The sequence below is a fragment of the Balaenoptera borealis genome (genome assembly GCF_965194805.1).
Source record: "Balaenoptera borealis genome assembly, chromosome: 1".
Taxonomy (NCBI): Eukaryota; Metazoa; Chordata; class Mammalia; order Artiodactyla; family Balaenopteridae; genus Balaenoptera; species Balaenoptera borealis.
In genome coordinates, this window is record NC_138860.1 from 1974173 (window position 1) to 1995973 (window position 21801).

The following is a 21801-nucleotide window of genomic DNA, read 5'->3' on the forward strand; positions in this document are numbered from 1 at the left end:
TGAAGGAACAAGATAAAACCCCAGAAAAACAAGTAAACGAAGTGGAGATAGGCAACCTTCCAGAGAAAGAATTCAGAATAATGACAGTGAAGATGATCCAGGACCTTGGAAAAAGAATGGAGGCAAAGATTGAGAAGATGCAAGAAATGATTAGCAAAGACCTAGAAGAATTAAAGAACAAACAAACAGAGATGACCAATACAATAACTGAAATGAAAACTACACTAGAAGGAATCAATAGCGGAATAACTGAGGCAGAAGAACGGATAAGTGACCTGGAAGACAGAAGAGTGGAATTCACTGCCATGGAACAGAATAAAGAAAAAAGAATGAAAAGAAATGAAGACAGCCTAAGAAACCTCTGGGACAACATTAAATGTAACAACATTCGCATTATAGGGGTCCCAGAAGGAGAAGAGAGAGAGAAGGGACCCGAGAAAATATCTGAAGAGATTATAGTCAAAAACTTCCCTGACATGGGAAAGGAAATGGCCACCCGAGTCCAAGAAGCGCAGAGAGTCCCAGGCAGGATAAACCCAAGGAGAAACACGCCGAGACACATAGTAATCAAACTGACAAAAATCAAAGACAAAGAAAAATTATTGAAAGCAGCAAGGGAAAAATGACAAATAACATACAAGGGAACTCCCATAAGGTTAACAACTGACTTCTCAGCAGAAACTCTACAAGCCAGAAGGGAGTGGCACAATATACTTAAAGTGATGAAAGGGAAGAACCTACAACCAAGATTACCCAGCAAGGATCTCATTCAGATTCGACGGAGAAATCAAAAGCTTTACAGACAAGCGAAAGCTAAGAGAATTCAGCACCATCACACCAGCTCTATGACAAACGCTAAAGGAACTTCTCTCAGTGGGAAGCACAAGAGAAGAAAAGGACCTACAAAAGCAAACCCAAAACAATTAAGAAAATGGTAATAGGAAAATACATATCAATAATTACCTTAAATGTGAATGGATTAAATGCTCCAACTAAAAGACACAGGCTCGCTGAATGGATACAAAAACAAGACCCATATATATGTTGTCTACAAGAGACCCACTTCAGACCGAGAGACACATAGAGGCTGAAAGTGAGGGGATGGAGAAAGATATTCCATGCAAATGGAAATCAAAAGAAAGCTGGAGTAGCAATACTCATATCAGATAAAATAGACTTTAAAATAAGGAATGTTACAAGAGATAAGGAAGGTCACTACGTAATGATCAAGGGATCAATCCAAGATGGAGATATAACAATTATAAATATATATGCACCCAACATAGGAGCACCTCAATACATAAGGCAAATGCTAACAGCTATAAAAGAGGAAATCGACAGTAACACAAAAATAGTGGGAGACTTTAACACCTCACTTACACCAATGGACAGATCATCCAGACAGAAAATTAATAAGGAAACACAAGCTTTAAATGACACAATAGACCAGATAGACTTAATTGATATTTATAGGACATTCCATCCAAAAACGGCAGATTACACTTTCTTCTCAAGTGCGCATGGAACATTCTCCAGTATAGATCACATCTTGGGTCACAAATCAAGCCTCAGTAAATTTAAGAAAATTGAAATCATATCAAGCATCTTTTCCAACCACAACGCTATGAGATTAGAAATAAATTACAGGGGAAAAAAGCATAAAAAACGCAAACACATGGAGGCTAAACAATATGTTACTAAATAACCAAGAGATCCCTGAAAGAGGAAATCAAAAAATACCTAGAGACAAATGACAACAAAAACACAATGATCCAAAACCTATGGGATGCAGCAAAAGCAGTTCTAAGAGGGAAGTTTATAGCAATACAATCCTACTTCAAGAAACAAGAAAAATCTCAAATAAACAATCTAACCTTACACCTAAAGGAACTAGAGAAAGAAGAACAAACAAAACCCAAAGTTAGCAGAAGGAAAGAAATCATGAAGATCAGAACAGAAATAAATGAAATAGAAACAAAGAAAACAATAGCTAAGATCAATAAAACTAAAAGCTGGTTCTTTGAGAAGATAAACAAAATTGATAAACCCTTAGCCAGACTCATCAAAAAAAGAGGGAGAGGACTCAAATCAATAAAATTAGAAATGAAAAAGGAGAAGTTACAACAGACACCGCAGAAATACAAAGCATCCTAAGAGACTACTACAAGCAACTCTATGCCAATAAAATGGACAACCTGGAAGAAATGGACAAATTCTTAGGAAGGTATAACCTTCCAAGACTGAACCAGGAAGAAATAAAATATGAGCAGACCAATCACAAGTAATGAAATTGAAACTGTGATTAAAAATCTTCCAACAAACGAAAGTCCAGAACCAGATGGCCTCACACCTGAACTCTATCAAAGATTTAGAGAAGAGCTAACACACTTCCTTCTTAAACTCTTCCAAAAAATTGCAGAGGAAGGAACACTCCCAAACTCACTCTATGAGGCCACCATCACCCTGATACCAAAACCAGACAAAGATACTACTAAAAAAGAAAATTACAGACCAATATCACTGATGAACATAGATGCAAAAATCCTCAACAAAATACTAGCAATCAGAATCCAACAACACATTAAAAGGATCACACACGATGATCAAGTGGGATTTATCCCAGGGATGCAAGGATTCTTCAATATAAGCAAATCAATCAATGTGGTACACCATATTAACAAATAGAAGAATAAAAACCATATGATCATCTCAATAGATGCAGAAAAAGCTTTTGACAAAATTCAACACCCATTTATGATAAAAACTCTCCAGAAAGTGGGCATAGAGGGAACCTACCTCAACATAATAAAGGCCATATATGACAAACCCACAGCAAACATCATTCTCAATGGTGAAAAACTGAAAGCATTTCCTTTAAGATCAGGAACAAGACAAGGATGTCCACTCTCGCCACTATTATTCAACATAGTTTTGGAAGTCCTAGCCACGGTAATCAGAGAAGAAAAAGAAATAAAAGGAATCCAAATTGGAAAAGAGGAAGTAAAACTGTCACTGTTTGCAAATGACATGATACCATACGTAGAGAATCCTAAAGATGTCACCAGAAAACTACTAGAACTCATCAATGAATTTGGTAAAGTTGCAGGATACAAAATTAATGCACAGAAATCTCTTGCATTCCTATACACTAACAACGAAAGATCAGAGAGAGAAATTAAGGAAACAAACCCATTCCCCATTGCAACAAAAAGAATAAAATACCTAGGAATAAACCTAAATAAGGAGATAAAAGACCTGTACTCAGAAAACTATAAGACACTGATGAAAGAAATCAAAGATGACACAAACAGATGGAGAGATATATCATGTTCTCAGATTGGAATAATCAATATTGTGAAAATGACTATACTACCCAAAGCAATCTACAGATTCAATGCAATCCCTATCAAATTACCAATGGCATATTTTACAGAACTGGAACAAAAACTCTTAAGATTTGTATGGAGACACAAACGACCCCGAATAGCCAAAGCAAGCTTGAGGGAAAAAAACGGAGCTGGAGGAATCAGACTCCCTGACTTCAAACTATACCGCAAAGCTACAGTAATCAAGACAATATGGTACTGGCACAAAAACAGAAATAGATCAGCGGAACAGGATAGAAAGCCCAGAGGTAAACCCACACACCCATGGTCAACTAATCTATGACAAAGAAGGCAAGGATATACAATGGAGAAAAGACAGTCTGTTCAATAGTTGTGCTGGGAAATTAGAACACTCCCTAACACCATACACAAAAATAAACTCAAAATGGGTTAAAGACCTAAATGTAAGACCAGACATTATAAAACTCTTAGAGGAAAACATAGAAGAACACTCTTTGACATAAATCACAGCAAGATCCTCTTTTACCCACCTCCCAGAATAATGGAAATAAAAACAAAAATAAACAAATGCGACCTAATGAAACTTAAAAGCTTTTGCACAGCAAAGGAAACCATAAACAAGATGAAAAGACAACCCTCAGCATGGGAGAAAATTTTTTTTTTTTAAATTTTTATTTATTTATTCATTTATTTATTTATGGCTATGTTGGGTCTTCGTTTCTGTGTGAAGGCTTTCTCTAGTTGCGGCAAGTGGGGGCCACTCTTCATCGCGGTGCGCAGGCCTCTCGCTATCGCAGCCTCTCTTGTTGCGGAGCACAGGCTCCAGACGCACAGGCTCAGTAGTTGTGGCTCACGGGCCCAGTTGCTCCGCGGCATGTGGGATCTTCCCAGACCAGGGCTCGAACGCGTGTCCCCTGCATTGGCAGGCAGATTCTCAACCACTGCGCCATCAGGAAAGCCCGGGAGAAAATATCTGTAAACGAATCAACTGACAGAGGATTAATCTCCCAAATATATAAACAGCTCATGCAGCTCAGTATTAAAAAAACAAACAACCCAATCCAAAAATGGGCAGAAGACCTAAATAGACACTTCTCCAAAGAAGACATACAGATGGCCAAGAGGCGCATGAAAAGCTGCTCAACATCACTAATTATTAGAGAAATGCAAATCAAAACTGCCATGGGGTATCACCTCACACCAGTTAGAATGGGACTCATCAGAAAATCTACAAACAACAAATGCTGGAGAGGGTGTGGAGAAAAGGGAACCCTCTTGCACTGTTGGTGGGAATGTAAACTGATACAGCCACTATGGAGAACATTATGGAGGTTTTTTAAAAAACTAAAAATAGAATTACCATATGACCCAGCAATCCCACTACTGGGCATATACCCAGAGAAAACCATAATTCAAAAAGACACATGCACCCCAATGTTCACTGCAGCACTATTTACAATAGCCAGGTCATGGAAGCAACCTAAATGCCCATCGACAGAGGAATGGATAAAGAAGTTGTGGTACATATATACAATGGAATATTACTCAGCCATAAAAAGGAACGAAATTGGGTCATTTGTAGAGACGTGGATGGACCTAGAGACTGTCATACAGAGTGAAGTAAGTCAGAAAGAGAAAAACAAATATCGTATGTTAACGCATATATGTGACATCTAGAAAAATGGTACAGATGAACCGGTTTGCAAGGGAGAAATAGAGACACAGATGTGGAGAACAAACATATGGACACCAAGGGGGGAAAGCAGGGGGTGGGGTGGTGGTGGTGGTGGGATGAACCGGGAGATTGGGATTGATGTGTCTACACTGATGTGTATAAAATAGATAACTAATAAGAACCTGCTGTATAAAAAATAAATAAATAAATAAAATTTTTAAAAAATAATAAAAAAAAAATAAAGTGAGTGTTGCCAAAATCAGTCCTGGAGCAGAGGGGGCTCCGTGGTGGGCGTGGCCCCCTTCCTGGGCTCAGCCTGCCTCTGATGACAGGATGAGCGGACACAGGAGAGTCTTCTTGGGGGAGACGGGTTGAGCTGGACCTTGAAGACAGGCAGGCTTGGAGAGCATCTGTTTTGCCAGGCGTTCAACCTGGCAAAATGGATTTAACCCTCCTAGGTCTGTGGGGTGGGTGGTGTCACCCCATTTTATGGGTGAGGAAACTGAGGCCAGAGAGAGAGCAAGGGCAGGGCATGGCACAGTACAAGCCACGGGAGCTGGTGCATCCGGGAAGCCGCCCGCAGTGCTCGGACCGGGCGTCCCACGCAGGAGCTGAGCAGGACTCTGAGGGCTTGCGTTCCAGGCTGAGGCAGGAAGTTCCCTCACAAAGCCTCTGAGGACGGACCTGTGAACACAGCAGGGACGCCCTGGGCCTGGAGCGAGCGAGCGAGGGTGCACAGGGACGGGGTGATGGTCGGGGCCGCCCCACGCCACGCAGACCCCGGCTCCCACAGCAGAGGGCAGTGATGCGTTAGGCCCTGTGGGGACCCCCAGGCCCCGAGAGGAGGGACCAGGAGGGCTGAAGCCACAGAGCAGCACGGTCCCAGTGGTGACCACGGCCACCTGCCCCTGCAGGGCGGGAACACGCAGCTCTCAGCCTGGCCACGCTGGCAGAGGCCATAAACGGCTCCTTTGCCTCCACAAAGTCATTAATTACACAGTGAGTGCCAGTAACATGGTCTCCGGCTTCCTCATCCTCCTCAGAGCCTGGGGCCTTGGAACCCGCAGCCCCAGGGCTCTGTTTTGGACCAGGCGCCTGGCTGTATCTGGGCTTCACCAGCCCAGTGCAAAGTGGTCACCGCCTGGATAGCAGAAAGGCCACAGCACAAGAGTCTGGCCCCGAGTTCAGCCCTGAGATGTGCCGCTGGGCGGCCTTGGTGAGGCCGGTCAGCCTTCCCGCCGTCAAGGCCCAGACCCGCAGAGGGACCCAGGACACCTTCCGAGAACATCAGCCCTTCCTACACCCTCACGTGGGCCTCAGAAGCTCCTCCGTCCCCTCCTCGTGGACGGAATTCCCAAGCCGCACTCCACCCTCCGGGACTCAGAAACCACCCCATGGGACAAGCTGGGGGTTAAGAGTACAGGCTTTGAAGTCCCATAAATTTTATTTGAATCATGGCTCTGCCACTCAGCAGCCTTGTGGCCCAGGCTGAGCTCACTAACCTCTCGGAGCCCTGGGCTCCTCGGACATAAGACGGAGATGATATTATCCACCTCTATGTCTGTCACGAGGATTAAATGGTGCAAACAGAGCACCTGCACACAGCCGAGGCCCTTCCTGCTGGTCCCGACCTCCGGGTCACGTCCGCTGGCTTCCTGATTGGGGCTCAGCTGGTGCCTTGGGCAGGCAGGTGCCTTCCCTGGGCCATCTCTTCAGCAGTGTCGACAGCCTAGTACAACGGTCAACCCCACCACAGGCCCCGGAAGAGGGCAGGGCAGGCTGCGGGCTGGACGGGGCCTGGGCCTCCACAGTGTGCCGGTCACCGAGAGACGCCTTGCGATCACGGCTGTCCAACAAGCGTAATGAGATCCACACGCGCAATTTAAATCTTCCAGCAATTGCATTTAAAGAAGTAAAAAGAGGGACTTCCCTGGTGGCGCAGTCGTTAAGAATCCGCCTGCCAATGCAGGGAACATGGGTTCGAGCCCTGGTCCGGGAAGATCCCACATGCCACGGAGCAACTAAGCCTGTGCACCACAACTACTGAGCCTGCGCTCTAGAGCCCGCCTGCCACAACTACTGAAGCCCGTGCACCTACAGTCCGTGCTCCGCAACAAGAGAAGCCACCGCAGTGAGAAGCCCGTGCACCTCAACGAAGAGTAGCCCTGGCCCGCCGCAACTAGAGAAAGCCCGCATGCAGCAACAAAGACCCAACGCAGCCAACAATAAATTAATTAATTTTAAAAAAAGAAGTAAAAAGAAACAGGTGAAATTAAATTTAATAACATATTTTATTTAGCACAATATATCCAAAATATTATCATTTCAACATGTAACCAGTATAAAAATTATTGCGATATTTTGACATTCCTTTTCTCCTACGCAGTGTTTGACACCCGTGCTCTACAGGCAGGTGTGGTATTAACAGATTTTCAAGACACAGACACTGAGAGTATTTGGTGAGGAGAGTGGGGTGTGGGCCCAGGAAACAGTAAAATGTGCCTCCCCTCCCTCCTGCCTCCTCCCCTCCCTCCTCCTCCCTCCTCCACCCTCCTCTGCCCTCGCCAGGCTCTGTGCAGGCACTCCTCTCCCCACCCCCAGCTCCCCGCTCCCAGGGCAGCTCTAGGCTGTAAGGTGAGGCGTCCAGCCCCAGCTGACTCCCCTTCCTGCCAGCTCTGCTCCCAGCAGGTCCCCTACCTGGGGCAAGGGAGGGACAGAAACGGACAGAGAAAAGGCCCCCTGGACCTCAGGCCCCGGGGAGCTCTGGGGACACAGGCGGCCCCAAATCCTCCCTCCACCACTTCACTCCACACGCATTAGTGACGGGCCCAGGAAGGGTGTGAGTCCCGGACTGGCCCCTGCCCTCCCAGCTCCCACCCCAAAGGGGAGCAGCCTTCCCTGGGGAGGCCTGAGAGCCCCTCGCCTCTGCCTCGTGCTGCCCGGTGGGCAGCCGGGCTCAGGAACCCAGCCCTGCGCTTCCCGCCTGCCCTCACGATGTCCGTGGCCACCCTCAGGCCAGCCTGGCACAGGAGGTCCCACAGCGGCTAATCGCCCACCCCTGCTGTCCTGAGGATGGGAGGGCACAGTCGTGCCTCGTGGTGACAGGACACGCCCCCCACCTCATGCCTGGCACGTCTGCAGGTGGCTGTCGGGTGACCGGAAACTCCCAGCTCAGGAGAGGCGCCCATTGAGGGGCACCCTCCCACCCTGCCCGCTCCTTACTTTGACCTGGCCCCCTGGAGGGCAGCTGTGCGTCCTGGCAGAGCCCCTCCTCATCTGTAAAATGGGCAGGGACACCCCTCGTGAGACGGTCCTGAGAAATACGTGAGGTTGCGGGATCAGGACCCGGGACACACAGAAGTGCTGACTCGGTGGCCAGTCACTTCCTCCGGTCTCTCGGCTAGAAGATGGCCCTGCGCCCCGCACAGTAAGGGGGTGTCTCAGGATGACGTGACCCATGCTCCTCTCTCTGGAGCAGGCCCAGCACCAGGCCCTCAAATTGTGAGTCACGGAACCCAAGGATCTCCCTGGGGCCCCTGGAGCTGGGGAAGGAGGAGGGCTGTTCCTGGAGGGTGGGATCTGGGCCCTCCATGCCCACTCTGTCTGAGTGGCTCCACTTTTATCTGCTTTAGGTATTAGGGCTTCAAATGCTGTTATTTGAAAAGAAAATTTTGGTGCCCCGAAAGGTTGAAGTCTTTTCTTTATAACCTCTCATTTGTTACAGGCCATCACACAGAACGAGATGCAGGGCCCGGCGCTGTGGCCAAAGCTCTTGTGGCTACAGGTGGGCCAGGTCAAGGCCTGGGGCAGGCGGCTACTAACACTGGGGGCCGAGCCCAACTGCCCCTCCCCAGGCAGGGGGTAGGGATACTGGCCTCCCGGGCAGCGTTCAAACCCAGGGCTCAGCTGTCAACACCCGAGGGGCAGAGCATCCGCCCCCAGCTCCCACCTTCCTGGGTCCCGGGGGCCCCGGGTGGGCACCACACCAGGACAAGGGGAGAGCTCAGAGCCCCAGCAAGTGGACTCAGCCTGGACCCTGTGAGCTCAGTGACCAAGCCCAGGGCGGTCTGGACACAACCAGGGCACCCAGGGGCCCTTGCACTAGCGAGAGAGGGAGAAGCCCTGCGTCCAAGAAGTCAAGTCAGAGGAGAAAAGGCGTGCAACACACAAAGTGGGACCTGGAGCCAGGTGCCGAGGGACACGGGCCCTGCCCGCAGGTTACTACCCAGGGGGCTGGGATGCGCTGTATCTTGATCTGCGGACGTTTATCAAAGCTCTTCACGACTGAGGTCTGTGCATTTGACTGTATGTAAAACACACGTCAGTGGCTCAAAGTCCTCAAGGGGGACAGACGCAGATGGAGGGAAAGGACGGACTGGGGCCCGCAGGCAGGTCTGTGGCTTCTCACAAAGGCAGCCCAGGGAGACAGGACAGCGCGGGGAGGTGGGTGCGGCCCCTTGCCGGAGCAGGGGCCTGGCAGCCACGATTCTCTGCCCGGAAGCCAGGGCCAGACATGCCCATCTGCGCGCACACGGTTGCCAGAATCTGTCCCGCCCCGGCTCGGAGGCCTCCCCAGGACCTGCTCGCCGGTCAGTCCAGGTGAGCCCACGCTTGGCCCCTTTCGGTGCTCAGCCCCAGCTGCGGGCAGGGCTCGGCTGCAAGGCGGGCAGAACCGTCCCGCGTTACAGGAGGGTTCGTCTGCCTGCGGACTCATCTCCCAGCAGCCCACTGCCTGGGCTCCCTCCTCCGGTGCCCGGGCCCACCACCCACCAGGACCGCACGGAGGAGGGCTGGGGAGCGCCCAGATGACAGGGTGTGAGCTGCCCGGCGGCGTGGGGAGGCGGGCTGGGAGCCGCGTCCCACTGCTTTGGAAGCTGGGAGCAAGCACGGACAGCTTCCCTGACGCAGGCGCGGTGGGGGGGAGCTGGTGCCAGGGCCAGGCTCCCGCTGGGGCTGTCGCGCCAGCCCCACCCCATGAGCCTCCTCAGGCCTGGGGGCGGGGAAGTCCGTGCGCGTGCGCAGTGCACTCTTCCTGGGAGTCCGGAGCCCACACCCTGGGCCTGGCCTCCAGGTGAGGCCAGGCAGCCTCGCCTGGCTCTGGAAGAGGAGGCTCCCGGGCGGCAGCCCCCCCCCGGGGGGGGGGTCAGGCCTGGGGGACGGGTGGGTCCACTAGCTGCAGCCTCCAGCAAATGACAAAGCCACACCTCTCTTACCTGGAACAGGTGAGAGCTCCTCAGCCCACCTCCGTGGGCCAAACCCACTTCCCGCCCTCCCTCGGCTCTCCGTAATATGGCCTGAATGGCCCCTGCCCTCTGGTAGCAGGAATGAGCCGGCTTCTCCCACTGCAGGGGGGAGGCCAGCACTGTCCCACCGGCGACGGAGCAGAGGGGCCCGGGCAGGCCCCCGCCCCAGGGGCTGATGGGGAGCCTGACAGTGCCTGTGACGCTGCAAGGATGTGCCAACATGGACCAACTCCCTAATCATTAAAAAAAAAAAACAAAAAGCCAACGTCTCAAGAAGGAGTTTGAAGACGGTAAGCTCAGCAGAACGGGGTCTCCTTCCCCAGCAAGCTCAGGAGCGGAGGGAGGGACTTGCCTGTCCTCGGGCCGGTGCTTCCCCCGCTGCAGCCCTGCCCCCGCCAGTTCTGCCAACTCCTGCTCGGCCGGTGCTTCCCCCGCTGCAGCCCTGCCCCCGCCAGTTCTGCCAACTCCTGCTCGGCCGCTGCTTCCCCCGCTGCAGCCCTGCCCCCGCCAGTTCTGCCAACTCCGGCCGCTGCTTCCCCCGCTGCAGCCCTGCCCCCGCCAGTTCTGCCAACTCCGGCCGCTGCTTCCCCCGCTGCAGCCCTGCCCCCGCCAGTTCTGCCAACTCCGGCCGCTGCTTCCCCCGCTGCAGCCCTGCCCCCGCCAGTTCTGCCAACTCCGGCCGCTGCTTCCCCCGCTGCAGCCCTGCCCCCGCCAGTTCTGCCAGCTCCTGCTCGGCCGGTGCAAGCACACACGTTTATCCCAGCTCTGCGATGAGAGTGGGCTGTCCTGGCTGGGACTGCTGCAGAGGTGGGGCAGGACGGTGGGTGATGGTGGCACTCAGCTCCCCGAGTCCACTGCCCTGTGGACGGGAGAACTACTCCCAGCCGCCACCTGAGCAGGGACACAGCTCCAGGGGGTGGGGCAGGGTGGGCTCCCGTCCAGCTGACACTCACGCATCCCCTCCACGGCCGGCCCTGAGCTGGGAGGTTGTCCACGGGCCCCCAAGCCTGGAGGAGGGGGTGAGGGGCGGAGGGACAGGGCAGGGGGGTCCACACAGAAAGGAGAGCCCCACAGAGGATGGCCAGAGGTGGGGTGCAGGCTGGCAGGGCCCCACACTGGCTGTAGGTCTGGGGCTGTGCGGGGCAGGGGAGGACACCCCCCAGGGGAGGCTGGAGTCGGCAGGCCGAAGCCCAAGGTGGACGAGAAGGTCGCTCTGTGGGAAGGGACCCTCCGCATGGTTTCCGGCCAGCGATGTGCTGAGAAGAAGCGCCTGTCCCTGCCAGGGCCACCCTCCCAGGGCCTGTGCCCGCCCGCTGGCCACCTCACCCAGGACACCATGTGGCGGGAGGGAGCACAGCAGAGCTGCCAGCAGCTGAGGCTGCGCCCTGTCTCCCCACCTCCTGCCCGCCCGCCTCCCTGGCCGAGGTGGGCTTGGCTGGATGGAAAGGGCTCCCACAGCCCGGGGAGGGTGTCTCGTCTGAGCCTCCGGCTGGGCCCGGCCTTGGCTTCCCCTGCCGCCGCCCTGTCCGCTCGCCCTTGGCCGTGGCCACTCCCTGTTCTTGATGGGCCAGTCTGCAGTCCTGTCCAGGCCATCTGAGCCAGGCCCTGGGGGGCTCCACTCTGGCCACGCCCCTGGCACCACCCCCTGACCCTCAGGGAGACCCCAGGCTCTGGGCCCAGGAGGAAAGGGGGTCTGCGTGTGGGCCTCTCCTCCTGTGTCCTGGAGGGAATGTGCCGAGGACACGTAAGCAGGCCCAGACGGCAGCACGAGAGAGAAGGTGGTGTTGGGCTGGGTCTCGCTGGCCCTGCCCACTGTCCCCAGCCACAGGCCATGCGGGTCACCCAGACCCCCAAGGACCTGCCTCCCGACCTCCCCTCTGAAGCCCCTCTAAGTGATACCCAGGACCGAGCCCTGACGCCGGAAGACCCCAGGCTGAGGACCATGGGAGGGGGGAGGGGAGGTGGCTGGGGAAGGAGACACCCCTCCACCAGGCCAGGGACAGGGCTCCTGGTCCAGCACGGAGTTCTCCCAGAAGGGCCCGGGGGCGATCGGAGGGGGAGGGAGAACCTGCTGGTGGTGGCTGAGGCCGCCCTCCATCCCCCTCCCCTGCCCCCACGCAGCCCCTTTTCCTGAAGGACGAGTTCTCACAGCCACGTGTCTGGCCCGGCTGCAAAGCCTGCGGCGCCACCTGGTGGTCATGTCTGGGATGGCAGGCCGCTGGGCCCCAGGACTCAGGAGGGGGCCAGGGCTTCCCCAGTGCGCCACCCACCCCGCCCATGCACTCTGGGTTGGGCGGGGCTCCTGGCCCCCACAGGGCTGGACTCCACTGCCTGCCTCTCCCACCTGCTCCAGCCACTCCTCGCTGGTTTTGGCAAGCTGGCCACCCTGGCCTCCCTCTGGGTGCGAGCACGGATGGGGGGTCTGGGGGAGGGTCTGTGATCACCTCCATGGCACCAACGGAGGACTGGGCTGAGGGATACTGAGTAACTTTCTCAAGGCCACACAACTGGTAAACGATGGTGCTGGGACAGGACGGCACCTGCGGGACACCCAGAGCTTCTCGGGGTGCGGAGCCCCAGGAGTCTGCAGCCTCAGTCCCAGGACAGGCCCTCCTTGTGGGGAGAGTGGAAAGAACACTAAACTGGGAGTTAGAATTTAAGCCCAGCTCTGCCCTCACTCGCTGTGAGGCTCTGGGCAACATGCTTTCCCTCTCTGGCCCTTGTCTGACCCCAGAGGACGTCACACAGACAATCTCCATGGGCTGGAGGCCGGGCCTCAGACAGGGGCTGGGCCTCAGGCTGCAGGTGAGTGGAAGGGACACCCTCCCTCCCTGCCCGCCTCCACAGGGGAGTAGGTGAGCCAGACCTCTGTCCTCCTCTGTCCCGTGAGCCCCCTTCCTGCCGGGGCCTGCTGCCCTCAGCTGCCAGCAGCAGGAGTGAAGGGGGCCCATCGGGAGCCGGTAATAACCTGACCTCGGATTAGCAGCGTTCAAAGTGCATTCACGCTCATGACCCCAGAGGCAGGCAGGACCGCAGTACTGGCCATTTGAGGAAAGTCCAAGACCCAGGATGGTTAGGTGAGGTGCCTGAGGTCCCCCAGTGGGCAGGGGCTGCCTTCAACTCAGTGCAGTTTGTTCTCACCAGGTGTCTGCCACCTGCTGTGCCCTGGGGCCACCACTCAGAGCTGCCACACTTTCGTCCCCCACCCCAGCTCCCTGGCGCCTGTCATTGCAGCTGCAGAGCCTGGGAGAGCCGCCCCTGTGGCCTGGGCCTCTCTGCCTCTGAGGTTCGCTGGACCATGACACCCAGTCTTGCTCCAGCCGGCCTTCTGGGCCTCCCACACTCCTCTCCCCAGGGGCTGGAGCGTCTCCCAGAGGCTGGTGGCCAGGGACCGGACAGGACACTCTAGGTGGGAGCCTGATGCCTGGGCCCGGTCCAGCCGTGGGCAGAGCAGCCTCAGGGGCCCCTCTCCAGGCCGCCTGACCTCTCCCGCAGCACCATCCGCTGGCCCTACAGCCCCTCCCTGGCCCAGAGCGGCTGCGCCAGCCTCTCTGCAGAGACCACGGCCAGTACCCGCTTGGTCAGCCCCGTGGCTTCTCCGGCCTGTGCCACCCGAAGTTGGGTCAGTTCCTGCTCCAGGATGCCCAGGCCATGGCCCTCTAACCCAACAAGGCAGAGGGTCACTTTCCTATCTGAGAAAGTCCCCACCGCTGCTGCCCTCCTGGCTATATATCATTACAACAGCCATCCATCACATTATCATCAGTGGTAATACTACTGCTAAGCCCCCAGAGTAATTCTGACATGCACTGCAATTTGGGAACTAATGCTCAGTGGTGTCCCTACCCTCACCCAGGACCGGTGACATATTTGCGGGTCCCGTGCAAAATGAAAACGGGAAGCCCCTTGTTTAAAAATTAAGAATTTCAGGATGGCAAGAGCAGAGCCTTAAGCCAACTGAGAGCCCTTCCAAGCGGGGGCTCTGGCAGCCACAGCTCACGCTGCCCCCCACTCATTTTGAGCCCCTATGGGTCCCATCTTCCAGCCCCCCCCCACCCCGCCATTCTCAGCAGGGGGTTCCGAGGACTCTCGAAAGGTGGGGTGTCTCCAGTCACATGATGACACCCTTGGTCATTGCCATTGGTTAGCTGCGGCCGTGTTTTCACAGCCAATGAGGGGAAAGAGAGGGAGGCGTGGGCGTGGCCCAGCGCGGAGGGGCGCTGGGGGGCAGGGCGGAGACCAGCGCACCTGGGCTGCTAGGACGGGTGCCCGCCCCTGGTGCCTACCGGGGAACAACGTTACCGTTGTCTTGTCCTCTATTTCATTTCCTCTCTCACCACAGTAGACGGTCCCCAACGATCCTATCTTATCTTTTATGACTCAGTGCAGATGTGAGAAGGCCTTTCCTGTGCTTTGGAAATTATGTACAAGTAAAAGGCAATGCAATGTAGCTTAAGAGGTAGACACGGGAGACATCTGACCCACCTTAAAATTGGGAACAGAAAACATACAACTCACCTGAATAAATCTGCAATGTTTGTGACCTAAATTAATGCATTCAACAGCACTCTTTCGAGTACAATGTTTTGCATATAAAGATCAGTAAAGGTGAGTTGGGGGAGGGGAGGGCAGAAATGAGAGGGGGGTGTGTGTGTCAGAGAGAGAGGAATTCTATTCAAACGCCTTGTGCAACAGTTTATTACTTTTACTTATTTTGTTAAATGTACATACCAGAGTGTACAAAAAAGTATTTTTTTTTTCTGGTTTAAAGAATGATAAAACATAAACTCCATGTTACCTACCCAAATTAAGAAATAGATCACTGTGGTTTCCCTGAGGCCTCGCCTTAGCTGAGCTGCAATTTTTTCCTTTTCCTCTCGCCAGCTCTGCCTCCAGGAGTAAGTACTAGCTGACACCTGTGTTAATTAACCGCCCGAGTCTCTTTATAGTTGTGCCACTGTGTGTGTGCATCCTTAAACAGCAGCATGTTTACTGTGCCTGGTGTTGACCCGGATGTAAATGGATGGACACACAATGTGTGTAGCTTATGTCATTTGTTTCTTTCGATCAAACTGTTTTTGAGATAAATCCACGTTAATGACTAAAGCAGTTGTTATTCGTTTTTGAAACTTTATTCTATTTCATTTTCTTTTTCTATCCATTCTACTGCTGGTGGATATTGCATTGTTTCCAGTTTGTGGCTATTGTAACAGTCACAATGCTGCTATGAAATCTTTTCCCCAAGGCACACATACAAAAGTTTCTTGTCTAGACTATAGCCTAGGGGTGGAATTGCTGGGTCAAAGCGTATCATTCCTGGAATGGTCAATTTTATGTGTCAACTTGGCTGGGATGAGGGAGGCCCAGATGGCTGGTGAAACATGGCTTCTGGGTGTGTCTGTGAGGTTGTTTCCAGAAGAGATTAGCACTGGAATCTGTAAAGGTGGTCCTCACCAGGGAGGGTGGGCGTCATCTAACCCCCTGAGGGTCTGAATGGAACGGAGAGGCGGAGGCAGGGCGAGTTTGCTTGAGTTGGGACCTCCACCTTCTGCCCTTGGAAATGGATGATTGTGGTTCCTGGGCCTTCGGAATCACACCAGGACGGACACTGTTGACTCCCCGGGTCCCAGTTCCTGGGCCTCAGGTCTGGACCGGAAGTACCTCTGGCTTCCCTGGGCCTCCAGCCTGGAGCCTGCAGACTGTGGGATCGATCGGTCTCCACAGCCCCTCACAGTAAATCTCTTTCTATTCATCCACATGTAACCTATTGGTTCTGTTTCTCCGGAGAACCCTCACCGATGTAATTCCCACATTCCACCTGCTCAGGTCATGGCTTTCTCCCATTCACACCCCTATTAGCCGTTGGCGAGAGTACACAGTCTCACCAGAATCTGGGCAGACTGTTAATTTTCACGAATCTGATAAAGTGACCCATTATCCAATTATGGTTTAAATGTTACAAATTAGGGTTTAGAGGTTAGGGTTACAAATGAGGCTGAACATTTGTCCATATGCTTCTGAGCCAATATTTGTATTACCTGTTCATGGAAAGGTCTGTTTGTGTCTTTTCCTCATTTTTCTCTCGAGATGTTTCTTTTCTCATTGATTGGAAGGGGTCTTTAGAGACACGAATCACAGACAGTAACTGACATGACCAGGCAGCAGATCTCTCGCCCATTCTGTGGCTTATTCTGTCACGTTCCTTATTGACTTTTGGTAAAACATGTTTAATTTTAATACAGTCAAATTAATTTTTTTTCTTTTATGGCTTTGCTTTTGACATCTCAGGAAATCCTTCCCTACCTCAAAGTAATACAGATATTTTCCTATTCTAGCATGTTCTAAGATTTATAGCTTTGCCACTTATATATAAATTTTTAATACACCTGGAATTCATTTTCACGTATCGAATAAGGTAGGAATTCAATTTCACTTGGATAACCAATTGTCCCAGAACAACTTATTAAATAGTTCATCCCCTCCTGTTGGTTTATGGTGCCCACTGTGTCATAAATCAAGTTTCCAAATAGGCCTGGGTTTATTCTTCCTGGTCCTCCGTGTGTTTCCTGATACATCCAAACTACGCTGTTTTAGTAATCAATACTACAGTGATACTGAGCCTTGATATCTGATAGGGCAAATTTCCTCCTTTCTTTTTTATTCTTCTTCAGGAATTCCCTGACATTTTTTTTCACTCTTTGTTCACCCACATAAATTTTAGAGTCAGTTTGTCAATTTATGTGAAAAGCCCTGTTGGAATTTTTTTTGAAAATGTATTGAATCTATAGATGAATTTGGAGAGAACTGATATCTTTGTAGTATTATCTTCCTATCCAGGGATGTAGTCTGTCCATTTACTTATGCCATTTAAAATTTCTTTCAAGGGACTTCCCTGGTGGCCCAGCGGTTAAGAATCTGCCTGCCCATCATCAGAAAATCTACAAACAACAAATGCTGGAGAGGGTGTGGAGAAAAGGGAACCCTCTTGCACTGTTGGTGGGAATGTAAATTGATACAGCCACTATGGAGAACAATATGGAGGTTCCTTAAAAAACTAAAAATAGAATTACCATATGACCCAGCAATCCCACTACTGGGCATATACCCAGAGAAAACCATAATTCAAAAAGACACATGCACCCGAATGTTCATTGCAACACTATTTACAATAGCCAGGTCACGGAAGCAACCTAAATGCCCATCAACAGACGAATGGATAAAGAAGTTGTGGTACATATATACAATGGAATATCACTCAGCCATAAAAAGGAACGAAATTGAGTCATTTGTTGAGATGTGGATGGATCTAGAGACTGTCATACAGAGTGAAGTAAGTCAGAAAGAGAAAAACAAATATCGTATATTAACGCATGTATGTGGAACCTAGAAAAATGGTACAGATGAACTGGTTTGCAGGGCAGAAGTTGAGACACAGATGTAGAAAACAAACGTATGGACATCAAGGGGGGAAAACTGCGGTGGGGTGAGGATGGTGGTGTGCTGAATTGGGCGATTGGGATTGACATGTGTAAAGTGATGTGTATAAAATTGATGACTGAGTAAAAAAAAAAAAAGAATCTGCCTGCCAGTGCAGGGCACATGGGTTTGAACCCTGGTCCGGGAAGACCCCACATGCAGCAGAGCAACTAAGCCCGTTTGCCACAACAACTGAGCCTGAGCTCTAGAGCCCGCGAGCCACAACTACTGAGCTCACGTGCTGCAACTACTGAAGCCTGCGTGCCTAGAGCCCGTGCTCCGCAACAAGAGAAGCCACCACAATGAGAAGCCCGCACACCGCAACGAAGAGTAGCCCCTGCTCGCCGCAACTAGGGAAAGCCCACGTGCAGCAACAAAGACCCAATGCAGCTAAAATTAATAAATCAAAAATAAAATAAATTTATTAAAAAAAAAAGCCTATGGTTAAAAAAATTTTTTTCTTTCAATAAGGTTTTATAATTTCTCTATTATACATCTTTTATTAGCTCTATTCCTAGGTATTTTACTTGTTGCTATTCTAAATGATATCTTTTTAAAGTTACATTTTCTAATTGAGTGGAGCTGTTTACGGAAATACAAATGTATTTGGTTATTTTATCCAGAAGGCTTGTTGAATTCTTTTATTAATTTGTATATTTTGTAGATTATTCTGCATTTTGTATATAGACAATCATATCATCTGCAAGTAATGCCAGCTTTGTTTCTTTCTTTCCAATTCCTACATATTTACTTGTTTTTCTTGCACTGGCGAGGAGCCCCAGTACACTGTTAGCTATAAATGATGACTGTAGGCATTTTGTCTTGCTTCTGATTTTAAAGAGAAGGATTTCCACATTTCAACATCAATTACGATGTTTGCTGCAGGTCTTTGTAAATGGCCTTTATGGATGCTATGGTTATGGATGTTTACTTCTTTTCCTAGTTTGTAAGAGTTTTTTTTTTTTTTTTTTAATCACTAATGTAATAACAAATGTATTAACACGTGCAAGGATTGTTCTAAATGCTTTACATACATAAATTATTTTAATCCTCACAACACACCTATGAGGAAAGTACTATTATTATTATTATCTTCATCTCTATAAATAAGGAAACTGAAACCCAGCGAGATTAAAGAAGCTCCTGAAGGTTCGAGCTCCGTAAGCATTCAAGACCAGGCAGTCTGGCTCCAGAGTCCGTTTGTAACACTCTCAAACTTCTCATCGGATGTCGAATTTTATTAAATCCTTCATGTACATCTATTGAAATGATTGTGTGGTTTTCTCCTTTATTTTATCTATGTGGCGGATTACGTGAATCATTTTCCTAACATGAACCCAATACTGCATCTCTGGCACAAACCTACCTTGGCTGTGATGTATGAACATTCCCTTCCTGCTGGATTCAGCTCCCCAACATTTGTTAACCATTTTGCATCTACGTTAATAAGTTAGACCGGTCTATAATTTTCCACCTTTGTACTGTCCCTGTGGTTCTGTCATCAGGTTAGACTAATCTTATTTAATAAGGTGGAGAGTGCCCCTTCTTTTTCGAGTCTCTGGGGAAGTTGGTTAAGATTATAAATGTTCCTGAAACATTTGGAAGAACTTTTCACCTACCAGACCTTGGGCTGTTTTCTTTGTGGGAAAATGTTTAGCAACCAACTGAATGTCTTCAATGATATAGGACTATTCAGGTTTTCCGTCTCTTCTTGAGTCTGTTTTGGTAAATGATTTTTTTTTTCTAGGAATTCACACATTCCTTTGAAATTTTCAAATGTCTTAACATCAAGTGTTTAATAGTACCTTTTGTCTCTGCCGAATCTGTAATGTGTCCTGTTTTTCATTCTTAATGTTTATTTTTGCCACTTCTTTTTTCCCTTGATTAATCATAACAGAAGTTTTTCAGTATTATTAGCCATTTAAAAAAGACAACCTTTGAATTATATTATCCTTTCTACAAATGTGTAATAATTTACACACTCCTATAATTTCTGCCCTTCATTGCTGTCTTCTAAGTTCTTTAAAGTTATTCTACTTTTTTTCATTTTAAAGAAGTTATTTGCTTTATTCTTTAAAAGTTATTTCATTTATTAAAAAGTTATTTGCTAAATGCCATGACAACCTCTAGATCTCAGTAGCTTAATATGGTTCAGGTTAATTTTCATATCACAGCCCAAGGCGGGCTGGTCTGGAGGACTTGTTCTCCCTGGAATCATTCAGGAGTGAGGGGTCCTTTGGTCAGTGGCTCCACCGACCTCTAGAGCTACAGGGTCCTACAAGAATGCTTGGCATCAAGCTGGGCATTGAAGGAAGGGAGAGAAGGGATGCCTGCACAGCCAGTCCTAAGGGGGCAGGCCCGGAAGTAGTTCCCATCACTTGTCCCTTGTTCCCTGGGCCATAACTCAGTCACATGACCTACCTAGCTGGGAGGCTGGGAAACTGTCTGTCACAGATCCTTCTCTTATTGGTTTAGAGCCTTTTTTTTCTTTTTCAGAGTGAGTATATAAGCTATAAATTTTCTTCTGCATTTGCTTTTCACTGGATCCTACAGGTTTTGATGTGTAGTTTTCATTTTATTTACCATTCAGTTCTAAATGTTTTCCTCTTTTCCATTATGTGTTTTTATTTGTTTGAATCATTGTTTAAAGACACATTTTGTTACTTTTTCTTGTATATCTGTCCATTTCTGCTTTAGATGTTTTGTGGCTATATTTTTAATCTATATTTGGGGGCTCTATTTTTAGGTCCATGCCAGTTCAGAATTGTTATAGTTTCCTGGTGATGTAAACATTTTAACCTTTTGCAGTGACTCCGTTTATGTCTAGTAATGGCATTTGCTTTAAAAATTATTTATGTGCTACATATAATGTAGTTATATCGGGGGTTTTGTTTTTGTTTTAGTTTTTGGCTAGTATTTACTGGAAATATCTTTTTCATTCTTCCTTTCCACCTTTCTGGGTCCTGTGTTTAAGTGTGTCTTAGTAAACAGGATACAGCTAGTTCTTTAAAATCTAGTCTGGTGATTTTTTAACTGGAGAATCTAACTTGCATTTATTGTGATTACTGATATATTTTCTATTTATTCGTATTTGTCCCAGGAGTTCTGTTTCTCTTCCCTCCTCCTCCTCCCCTCCCCCTCCTCTCCCCTCCCCCCTCCTTTGCCCCCCTCCTCCCCCTCCTCTTTTTCCTCTCCTCCTTACTTGCCCTCTTTTTGATTGATTGCAATTATCTTTCTCATTCCATATTTTGTTTGGAAGCTATACACTCAGAATCTATTAGTTTAGGCTTAACTCTAGTCATTGTTAATAGGTGCAAAAGTTTAAGAATAATAATATTCTAGCATATTTTACCTCTGATCACTCTTCTCCTAAATTACACCTAATTTTTGTCCAATAGTTTAGTCTATCCTAGTAGATATTATTACTATTATTTGCAGCCAGCATTTTTTTGTTTACCCAAATATTTTAAAATATCTTTGCTGATCATTTTTTCTTGCATCTCAGAACTTATCTCTAGAAATCATTTTTCTTCTGTCTGAAGTATAAAATGGAAATCATTCAGAGTTTATTGGTGGTAAACTCCATTTCTGTTTTTTGGAAAATGTCCCTATTTTGCCCTCATAACAATACATGCAGTGACATGAAATTACTGCATCATCAAGAGATTTATACATGTTAAAGTTTTTGATACATGTTACTTCCCGGGAGCCTAGGAGGCTCAGGGGCCAGGCCTGGAAGGTGAAGGAGGACCAGAGCTTTTGGTGGAGGTGGTGGGTAGCACAGCGTTCCGTCCTGTCTATGACACGGGGCCTGTCTGTGACACGGGGCAATGGCACTGTGGAGGGGCAAGCTGGGGCCCACAGAGCCCGCCCAGGAGTGCTATTTCCCAGCCCAGACTCCACCCAGGGAAGCCTCCGCTCTGAGCAGGATTTGGCCAGACAGGGGCGTGCAGGAGACACGGGCTAGGGCTCGGGCGGGGCGGGGGCGGGGGTGGGGTGGGGTGGGGGCTGTCTCTTCACCACACAGACCCTCGGAACGTTCCCAGCTTTCCCACCCTTG

General features: G+C 49.7%; 1 long non-coding RNA gene across 1 annotated transcript; it reads left to right on the forward strand.

Moving 5' to 3' along the window:
* The first annotated feature begins 9642 nt into the window (after window positions 1–9642).
* On the forward strand, window positions 9643–19009 carry LOC309631621. Its single transcript, XR_014246422.1, has 3 exons — window positions 9643–10244; window positions 10371–10555; window positions 17150–19009. It is a non-coding gene; the product is annotated as an uncharacterized lncRNA (long non-coding RNA).
* The last annotated feature ends 2792 nt before the right edge of the window (window positions 19010–21801 follow it).